Below are 11,415 nucleotides of genomic sequence, written 5' to 3'. Positions count from 1 at the left end.
CTTAGATAAGTTCGTGATTGTCTTCATAGGAGTAAGGAAGAGCACAACCAACACCTATGACAAGTATTAGAGACGTTAAGGGCGGAGAAATTATACTTAAAATTCTCAAAGTGCGAATTTTGGATTCGAGAAGTGGGCTTCCTCGGACATGTTGTTAGCAAGGAAGGGATACACGTGGATCCTTCCAAAATCAAGACGATCGAGAATTGGTCAACACCAAGGACGCCTACAGAAATCCGTCAATTCTTAGGCCTCGCTGGCTACTACCGAAGGTTCATCCAAAACTTCTCCAAGATCGCCAAACCACTTACCACCCTGACTCAAAAGGGTGTAATCTTCGACTGGGGAGAGAAGCAAAAAGTCGCGTTCCAAAAGTTAAAGCAAGCCCTGGCATTGCTCCGATTTTATCCCTACCGGAAGGAACTGAAGACTTTGTGGTCTACTGCGACGCGTCGAACCAAGGTCTTTGATGTGTGTTAATGCAACGAGGAAAGGTCATTGCATACGCCTCAAGACAGCTAAAAACGCATGAGGTCAACTACGCCACACATGACCTTGAACTGGGAGCAGTAGTATTCACCCTAAAGATATGGAGGCACTACCTCTACGGAACGAAATGTACTATCTTCACTGATCATAAAAGCCTTCAACACATCCTCACTCAAAAAGAGCTCAACATGAGGCAGAGACGATGGTTAGAGCTACCGAATGATTACGAATGCGAGATTCGTTACCACCCAGGCAAAGCCAATGTGGTAGCTGACGCCCTCAGCCGAAAGGAATACTCGGGTCACCGAGTAAAGTCATTAACCATGACAATCCATTCACACCTGTCCGCACAAATCAAAGAGGCTCAGCAAGAAGCCCTGAAACCACAGAACATGACAGGTGAAGCCTTAATAGGGATGGATAAGAACCTAGAAATCAAGAGTGACGGAATTCGCCATCTCATGAATTGGATATGGACAGCCAAGTATGGGGGATTTAGAGACGTTGTCATGAACGAAGCGCACAAAAATCGATACTCTGTACATCCCGATTCAGACAAGATGTATCTGGACCTTAAGAAACTTTATTGGTGGCCGAACATGAAAGCCGAAATTGCTACCTTTGTGAGCAAGTGCCTGACTTGCGCCAAGGTCAAGGTAGAATACCGAAAGCCCTCTGGTTTGTTGCAACAACCAGAGATACCCGAGTGGAAGTGGGAGCGGATCATAATGGATTTCATAACCAAGTTACCCAAGACAACAGGTGGTATCGATACCATTTGGGTAATCGTTGACAGGTTGACCAAATACGCACACTTCCTACCAATAAAGGAAACTGACAAAATGGAAATACTGACCAGAACATACATTAAGGAAATCGTACGATTGCATGGCATACCAATATCCATTATCTCCGACAGGGATAGTCGATTTACCTCACGATTCTGGCAGTCACTTCAAAAATCTCTGGGGAGTGGGTTGGACATGCGTACAGCCTACCACCCACAAACCGACGGGCAGAGTGAGAGAACTATACAAACGCTAGAAGACATGTTAAGGGCTTGTGTGATAGATTTTTGTAAAGTGTGGGATACCCAATTACCACTTATTGAATTCTCATACAATAACAGTTATCACACTAGCATCAAGGTTGCTCCATTCGAAGCCCTCTATGGCCGCAAGTGCAGATCACCGCTGTGCTGTCTGAAGTGGGTGACACACAACTAGCCAAGGGACAAGTCCCTAACAGCGCTCTCACTGGTCCGGAAATCATAAGAGAAACGACGGAGAAGATTGTCCAAATCTGAGAACGATTAAAGGCTTCTAGAGACAGACAAAAGATTTATGCGGACAACAGACCGAAGCCCTTGGAATTCTAGGTCGGAGACAGGGTGCTGCTTAAGTTCTCACCCTGGAAAGGTTTGATACGTTTTGGAAAATGTGGTAAACTAAATCCAAGGTATATTGGGCTGTTCGAGATCCTCGCTAGGATTGGCCCGGTAGCATACAAACTCCGATTACCACAAGAACTAAATAACGTACATCCTACCTTCCATGTGTCCAAACTAAAGAAGTGTCTATCGGACGAGACTCTTGTGATCCCTCTCGACGAATTCAAAATCAACAAGAGTCTCCACTTCGTAGAAAAACCAGTAGAAATCATGGACCGGGAGATCAAAAGGACGAAACAAAGTCACATTCCCATTGTGAAGGTCCGATGAAATGCTAAACAAGGGCCTGAGTTCACCTGGGAACGCGAAGACCAGATAAAACAAAAATACTCACATCTTTTCCCCAACCCTTGAAGTCCCAGGCGAAAAGCTAATTTCGGGACACAATTTCTTCTAACGGGGGGATGATGTGACAACCATCAATTTCTAGTCAATTCAAAGTCAAATAAAGTCAACGAGTCAAACCGGTAAACTCAACTAGTGCTTGTATGATAGGACTCACTCTATGTTTACTAATGTAGAAACACTCTATCTTAATACAAAGTATCACTCAGAAGTTTCATAAGTTCAGAAATTCTAAACCCTAACCAGGGTGAGTGATGTAAAGACTCGATGAAGCACTATTATGTACCCTTCAGGGGCGTAAAACACTCATAGCAAGGCATAACGAGGTTTACGAACCTTGCCTTATGGGGCCAAACACTATTAAAGGCCACCGGCAAAGTCTCTCTCAATCTCTCTCACTCTATCTCTCTCTCTCTCTCAAATCTCTCCCAAATCTCTCTAAACTTTTTCATAAACATCCGTGCCATACCGACCCTTCAATTAGTTGAAAATCACTTGAAATAGGAAGAAAATATGAAAAACAGCACAATGGGTGCGAAACCCTCTCAAGAAAAGAAACCCTCTTAAGGAACGAAACACTCTCAAGAAGCGAACCCTCCTAAGGCGAAACTCTTATGATGCGAACCTCACTTTCGTTTCTGATCGGACTTTCATGTCTAATCGGGAAGATTCGCACCCTAGCTCTCGAACCGAAGCCTTCTCTCGCGCCGGACACTTTCCCTTGGCTAAACCGAGAGGGTTCGCTTGTGGTCGACCAAGTTCGCTTCTATGCGACAAGGTTGGCATCCTTGAACCGAGAACTCTCGCATCACCCTGACCTTCGCTCCTTCGGTCAGGCTCACTTTTGGAACCAAGGCTCGCATCAGCAGCCGCGCCGCGAACCCTCCCTTCACGTCTGACCCTCTCAACTTCGTTGGTTCGCTTCTTACGTTCAGTTTTTGACCAGTTTCGCATTTTAAGCCCGTTTTTGATGATTTTAACATGGGAATTTCACCAAATTCGTATTTTCATCAATTTAAACCCTCCAAAGTCATATTTTATTCCCATCTTGAAGATTAATTGTCTATAAATTATATCTTTTGTTCAAGATCACACATAAAGGTTTGTTGACTTTTCCCATAAAGTAATGACACCAAGCCATCCCCACATCAACTTCATGTCACTATTCACATTCTACCTAGTCAAATCAATATCTTTATTCAACACTTCATCAGATTCTCCCTTGATCAAATCCATTCAATAGATCTTTGATCTTCACCTATAAAAACTCATGTGCTACCCCAAAAACAAACTTTTCTCTCTTTCTCTCTCTCTCTCTCTCTCTCTCTCTCTCTCTCTCTTTCTCTCTCTCTGGAACTCAAAATTTCCAAGGAAGACTCGAGCTCTTTCCCCCACTCTTGGTAAGTTCTTCATTTTACTCCTAAATATTCTTCATTTTACTCCTAAATATTCTTAATTTCTTCAATCAAATCATGGATCATTTACACAAATATTGACATATTTGTTTATAGGATCTTCAAATCCTCAAGCATCCATCAAGTGTTCTTGACTTCAAACTCCCTTTCTTAAACCTTCCACCTCAGAGAATCACTCAAGGTGAGTTCATACCCCTATCTTTTCATGTTTTCTTCAAGTTTTAAGGTGGAGAATACAAGTTACAACACCAAAAACATATTCTAGCACAACCAACTGATTACAACAGAAAAGTTATGGACCATTCACGAACTGTTTTGACCATCTTAAACTCAATATTTCTCAAACCTGTTCAATATGCATTTAGCTTAGGTTTATACCTTTCTAATGACTACTTGCACATATTCATACGATTTTTGTACAATTTATGGCGATTTTCACAAAACTGACTATCATTTCAGAAATGATTTCAGACCAGTTTGTGAATATGGACATTTTCAAACTGGTTAGATACCTCGAAAAATCATAAAAAAAATTATGAACATACTAGACACATTTTCTAAACTCTCAGAGTTTACGGATTCAGTTTTCGACTTACATTGATTTTTCTATGAAGTTTCTAAAAACAGTGACAGAAAAGTTAAAACTAGTAAAATAGTTTATAAATTCATCAACACTTTGTAACATGTTGAGCAAAGTGTATAATAATGTTTAGTTACATCTTGATTGTAGTTCATGTTAGTTTACCTCCATGAAACAGAATTAGTCATTCATCATAAGGATTTTCATTCATTACGAACATATATGATAAACTATAATGGGTATAGTTTTTGGTTCAGTGCACTACAAAATCACTATGAAAGGTTTCCAATTACACTACAAAAGGGGTATTCATTACTACCAACATTTAAGATAAACTATAATAGGTATAGTTTATGGTACATTAACACTACGAACATACTAAGGAAGGTTCCATTTACACTACAAAAAGGATTTTCATTTACACTACACGTAAACTCGTTAAATCAAATTTGTGAGACATTACTTCATTGTATTCATTAGAGTATTGGTTAAAGTCATGTATTATAACCATAGTCTCCTGCAGGGAGAGCGTGATACTTGTATATAGATCTATATTGAGACTGACAATCCCGCACCTAAGCTGCTTGCAACAGCTAGACCGGCAGGTCTGGGGTGACAAATGTCAAAACATTACGACGCCCGAAGTTCGTCTTAACAGGCTTACTATGTCAATTGCATGGTTATAATAACTCACATAGGGAAACAACGACACATATAGTTTATGGGAATTATTACACTCAAAAGGGTTTTAATTATTCAAAACTGCCTACACTATCATAAGTATCGAAAAATACTTGTACATTTCGGTCTTTGGGTTTTAAGACTACAACTCATTTTATAAGGAAAATATTGGATTTTTCTTGAACATTAAGTACATTTACAAAGAAAGGTTTTCAATTCTACGTACAAAAGCTTATGCACTCACCAACTTAATTGTTGACACTCTTTCAAAATTACTTGTATTCTCAGGTAATCAATGAAAACAAATAACTACCAACTTTTGAGGATGGAACGCTACGGCATTAGACAAACCATATTATCATTATATTGTAATAGATTTTGAAACATGTAACTTACGAAACCATGTAACTTTCTCAATTATATTTATAATGGTTGTATTTAATTTGATCACTATTATACTCGTTGTTATGATACTATACATGAAGTCCTCCACCCCCTGACGTTTCCGCCATCCTTTGTTTGGGGGTGTGACAAATCTCACAATCAAGATGCAACTGAGTAATGTTAAAATAAAGCCTGTTCGCAATCAAACAAAAAATGTTATTTTGTTTCAAATGCGTTAAATTGTCTCGTTACATGTAAATTAACTCATCCCTAGATTTAGCTAAGTCGAACTCAATCTTCTCTATCCAAATGCATCTCTCCTCACTCTTCAATAAAATCCTACTGATTTGATCAGTTAGGTTAGAATTTGTCAACCGAGTTTGTTTTAAACTGTTACTGATACTTGAAAATGTGAATTTTAATTCATTTAAGTCCGTTTCGTATCGTGACACAGGAATATTGTGTGATTCAAGAATAGAGTGTACCTTATTCATCATTTGATCACATTCGCTGATTTGTTCAAAACTGGTTTTGCAGCAAAGCAGCTATCACTCCCATGTCCACTGTCAGTGGCATATCGTCGCATCTGTGACACATCATTCGTCACCACGAAGCATCTTCCTCCAGTGTGTGAATCCTCCTCTTTTGTAACGAAGCTTTTCCCATGAGTTGGCATGCGAACCTCCTCATCTTCTAAATCCATGGACCAGACTTCCACTCTGCCAAATTTATCATCAGAATCTTTTCCCTGCACAATCAAAGCAGGCATAGTTTTATCTGCATTCTTTTTCTTCTTGATTTCTTCAAGCTTTCGCAGATGGTAAGCTTCATCATCTTCTCTCTCTTTCTTCTCGTTCAATCTTCGCAGCATACACTCCTTCGCTAAATGATTTTTGTCATGGCAATAGTTGCAATCATAGCCGGAGTCACCCGTGATCTTCTTCTCTTTCTTGTCTCCATCCTTCTACAAACCGTTCGCATTTTCCTCTTTCACCTTTTCAGAGCTATAACTGCCCTGCCAGTTCTGGTTCTTGTTCCGGTTGAAGTTCTTCTTTGCGAACCACCTAGGATTCGACACCATCATTGCAAACTCTTCTTTAGAGAGTTCACAATCTGAAAGCTCAATATCTGAATCATCCTGTTCAGCAACTTTCTTACCCTTCACGACAAGTGCTAATGATCCCATCCCAGAGACTACTTTCGCTTCTTTAGTCACTTCATCTTCATGTGACTTTAGGATACCAACAAGCTTGGCCAGTGTATAGCTCTTGAACTGCTCATGTGCCTTAACTGTAGACACCACAGCCTTCCACTTTGATCGAAGTCCATTCATAAACGTGACTTTTTGTTCGATTAATTCATGTCCAATGCCATGTTTCGTCATTCTGCTCAAAATATGATTGTAACGACTGAAAATTTGATTCAAACTCTCTTCAGACTTCTGTGTAAATGCACCAAACTCTGAAAGCAATAGTGTTTGTGTTGAGTGCTCAACATCCGCATTTGTTGAGTAGAGTTCCTTAAGCCGATCCCAGATGGATTTGGTTGTGTCACATTAACTAACCAGACGAAAAGTGTCAGCCTACAAGGCAAACTGAATGATTCTCAATGCCTTAACATTGCTTATTAGTTTTTCCTTTTCATCTTGAGGAACGTCCTTAATTTCAAGAAGGAGTTTGTTGTAGTCATTTTGAATTTTGATAACTCTTTTGCTTTCGGTGTGAACAAACGGTCCAATAGTGATAGCCTCCCATATCAGATATCCGTTTTCTTCTAGGCCAAGAACGTAATCTTCGAAGTGAAGCACCCAAACTTCATATTCATTGGGGAAGAGAATTGGGATCCTAGTGGTGGATCCAATGCTGCTCGAAAGATTGATGGAGTTGATGTGAGAATCGTCGTGCTGCATGATGATAAGATCTTTAAAACCTGTTAAGAATCAGACGTGTAAAACTAAAGCAGTTTTAGGGTAATATTGAGATCGCTAAATAGCGTCAAGAACATAGTGATGACTGTTAAACTAGATCCAATATTAACGGAAACCCTAATGACTCTTAAGCAGAAGAGATGTGTATATATTACACAGTATCCTGATCTGATACCAATTGTTAGGATATAAATCCTTGAAAGATCGATTAGATTCAAAACAGTTTAAGAATAAGAACACGACAATGAATCAAAGTATGCTGAATGATTAAAAGCCACAGCCTCAGAAGAACTCGATTAAGAATTGCTATTGTAGAGGCGTGATTAGGGTTACAAGAATAATTGTCAAAGTTATGAAACACGGTGGATGCATGCACCTTAATTACTCTAACCCTAATAAATGACGGGTGGATAAGCCCAAGCCCATTTACATAATTAAACAATTAAATAAGACTAAATGACACAACACTAATTCCCAACAAGATCGTCCAACACAATACGAGCAATCTAAGTCTCAACACAATAATATAACAATTTTTTAACTAGATTTCAAAATTAGACCATTTTCCAAGTCTATATAAAAAATTTAGGTATTTCAAATATGACAATTTTTCAATTATATTTGAAAACCTTTTTTCGACCCATTACCCCACACTTATTTCATACAATGCCCTCATTGTATGCATAATCAATTAAAGCACATAAAATCTAAAGGGCGAAAAGAGAACAGACTCTCCTGGGGTAGTAGTGGTGAGGTCGAAACAATAGTTGGTTGCTTGAGAATAATGTTGCTCCAAAATATGCTGAAAAAATAAAAGCTAGATTTGCTGATTTTTTTCACTGATCAGGCGTCAATAAGCAAAGCGATTAACGAAAACAACGTATCACAGTAAATATGAAGATCCCGGAACAGTGAATAAAAAGAACTAGCTTCGTGTCGGACAAACACTCGTCTTGTCTCTCGTATAAGTAATGGCTTTTGATAAAGCCACGTTCCCGCTCTCATGTGGGTAAGTAACCCCACACTTATGTGATGTAATGCCTCTCGTGAAAGATTTCTCATGACGAAATCACACTCGGTCCTAGTGGCTGAACTTACCACCAGCATTCTAAGGGAGAATATTCCACAAAAATCTAAAACATCAAAGAGCATCAACATGGAAAACAAAAGAAAATTACATAAACTAAAAATAAAACTAAACATCCTAGTTTAAACAGACAAAAAATAAAGATACCAAAATAAAATACTAAAATACTAAGTCTAATAAACGCAAACTAAAATAAAAAGGATAATCGCAATCACTCGTCATCCTCGTCGTCATGTTGTTGTGTCCCTGATGGGCCGGCTCTATCACCCGACTTTCGGTATGGTGGAGGAAAAAGGACCATATAATGAAAAACCATATACGAAAATAATGCGGTCCATGTATCTCTATACCACTGCTGGCTAGCCTCAAGCACGTCCATGCGCTGAGTAATGTAACAGATATCAATCTCATGCTCTGGTCCATGTTGCGCTCCCTTAGAAGCAACTCTATGCCTCCCTAGTCTCTGTGGCTACGTTGTTGCTGCAACTTCCTCTGGTGTCGCGTCATCGGGTCGTATCCTCAAGATGTCATCATCACCACGTAATATAATCATCACATCCAAAATTTATAGACTCATCAACCTCACGTCATAACATACCATCCTCCTCGTAATCTCCCTCGTCAACAAGGAGTAAGATCAAGCCAACCCTAGTGATGAAACGCCCACCACAAATTGGGTTATCCTCACGAAGGCCCCTGGCCTTCCATGCCAAATATGTAGCTACAGCAACTGGGAGGTTCATGTGCCTGCCTGTAGTGATAAGTATCCATAAGAAAAACAGAGCGGTCGAAGCTACCCTCTCGTGATTCTTGTGATGTATGAGAGAGCTAGAAATCAACCAGTGCAATAATCGATAAGTAGTCGAACGAATAATATTTACTCGCACAGTCGACGACACATACCCACCATATGTAAGCTCAGTCCAAAAAATACTCTCACTATAATCCTCAGGTGATACTATAATATAAGCTATAAGAAACTCCTAGAAATGGATGCTCCTCGTCTCGTCCACAATGTAAATCCCAACTCTAGTAGCAAGATCAATCGCGCTACACTCTCTGCTAACTCCACCAAGTCTAAAAGAAAAGTAAGTCCTATCACCATAAGCCTTGGTAGGATCAAAAGCAACTATATCAAAGAACTCCAGCAAAAACTCCATATAAACAGCCTCCTGAACTCTGAAAAAGTTGTCCCAACCACACCATGTAAACAAAGGAACGCCACCTGTGTCCAAGTGGGTGTATGTCAAAAAAAAACCTGGACCAGGTCATCTAGTCCAGTTTAGGACGCTAACTCCCAGTCAAATGATGGTGCAATGTCAATCTCTTTGTGAAGAAACTGACTAAGCCTACTATGATACCCCGAAAGTGGTCCTGCATTCAAGTTCCTTGGGAATTGCAAAAATTGGTGGTCAGTCAATTCTTCGGGAACTTGATCTAGATCACCCCTTTGATTCCTTCTGGCCATTATCATGTAAAACCAAACATAGAAAACCAACAAACATAGCCTAGTAAAACAGATTATGCAAAAAAATAATAATAAACAATTTGGCTCACTACAGTACGCAGGGCGTAGAGTTGTGTACGTAGGGCATAGCTGGTCGCACAGTTGTGCTTCCAGTCGAAGTCCAAGCCAGAAATCAATCAAAATGGTAAGGTTTTGTGAGTAATAGACACTCTGATTAAGTAATACCATGCATCAATTTCATGAAAATCGGATAACAATTGTAAATGGTATAAACCCTAGCAATCGATTTTACGCACAATCCAACAAAAATTATGAACTTAATCCGCAAATTAAGAGAGAGGGTTAACAATAAACATACCTTTGTGTCATGTTTAGAATAAGGAGAAGAAAATCAGGACTTTGAATGATGAAGTTGCAGATACAGTCTCAAGAAATTGTGAGGTGTGTGAAAGAGTGAAAAGTGAATCGGGAAAGAAAATATTTGCGTGTGTTGACCTATGTTGCGCGTAACTTATCCCATTACACAGGGCGTAAAGGGTGGGCAAGGAATGCGAAGTCACATTTTTTTGAACCTACATTGGGCGTAGTTAAAGTTTCACCATGCGTAAATGTGAAATCGTCAATTTTGATCATTTTTGTATCTAGGTCCATCGAGTACTTTCTTATACTTCAAATCTGTGCAAAACAACAGCAGAACCCCTTCCGCCAAGTGACACGTTATCAAAGAAAAAGAAGAAAAAAAGAAAATAAAAACAATGAAAATAAATAAAACTAAAAATTTAAGAACAAATAACGAATAAACAAACTAACAAAATCAATTGAAAATCGTTCCCTAACAACAGCGCAAAAATTTGATGTGATATATATATATACATATATATATATATATATATATATATATATATATATATATATATATATATATATATATTAATTGCTCAAGTTTTAAATTTATAAGACTGATTTTATCATAATCGGACTAATACATACACTAGGCAATAAACCTAATCGTGCAATAGTATGGTTGTGGTAAGACCAGGTGTCGAACACTTGGGGAATGGTAGTCGATTAATTTGGAATTTATGATTATTGGTTACACTAAATAACAAAAAACAATATAAGTGGGGGGTTTATGATTCTAAAATTCTCAATTAAATAAACAGCGAATCTCGATAAACAGACTAAAAACGAATCTCTTTAGGTACTTTGCTTAGACAAAATTACTTCTTAAGATCATATATAATTACTAATATGAGAGTTATTTATTCTTTATTCACTGATTCCTAATATGACTAGTTTCCTGGTCTAGACAACTAATCCTTTGATCTTCAAGACTTTTAGTTACAGTGATAAAGTGCACTAAGTATCCTAAAAAATTAATGTTCAGTTCGTATTATGAGATACTTGAATTATTAGCATCAAAAATCACGATGCTAATTACACATTAATGGTCATCACATGCAAGCTTACACATAAAAATCACAACTTACTGCTTAACCCTAAGTTTTGATCAAACACTAGCCATACAAATTTATAACTTATAAAATCATATGATTCAAGCATATAAAGCTAGATTGTTCATCTAAACC

Source organism: Lactuca virosa, chromosome 6 (genome assembly GCF_052849685.1).
Source record: "Lactuca virosa cultivar CGN04683 chromosome 6, Lactuca_virosa_CGN04683_v6, whole genome shotgun sequence".
Taxonomy (NCBI): Eukaryota; Viridiplantae; Streptophyta; class Magnoliopsida; order Asterales; family Asteraceae; genus Lactuca; species Lactuca virosa.
Note: the sequence above shows the minus strand (reverse complement) of the source record.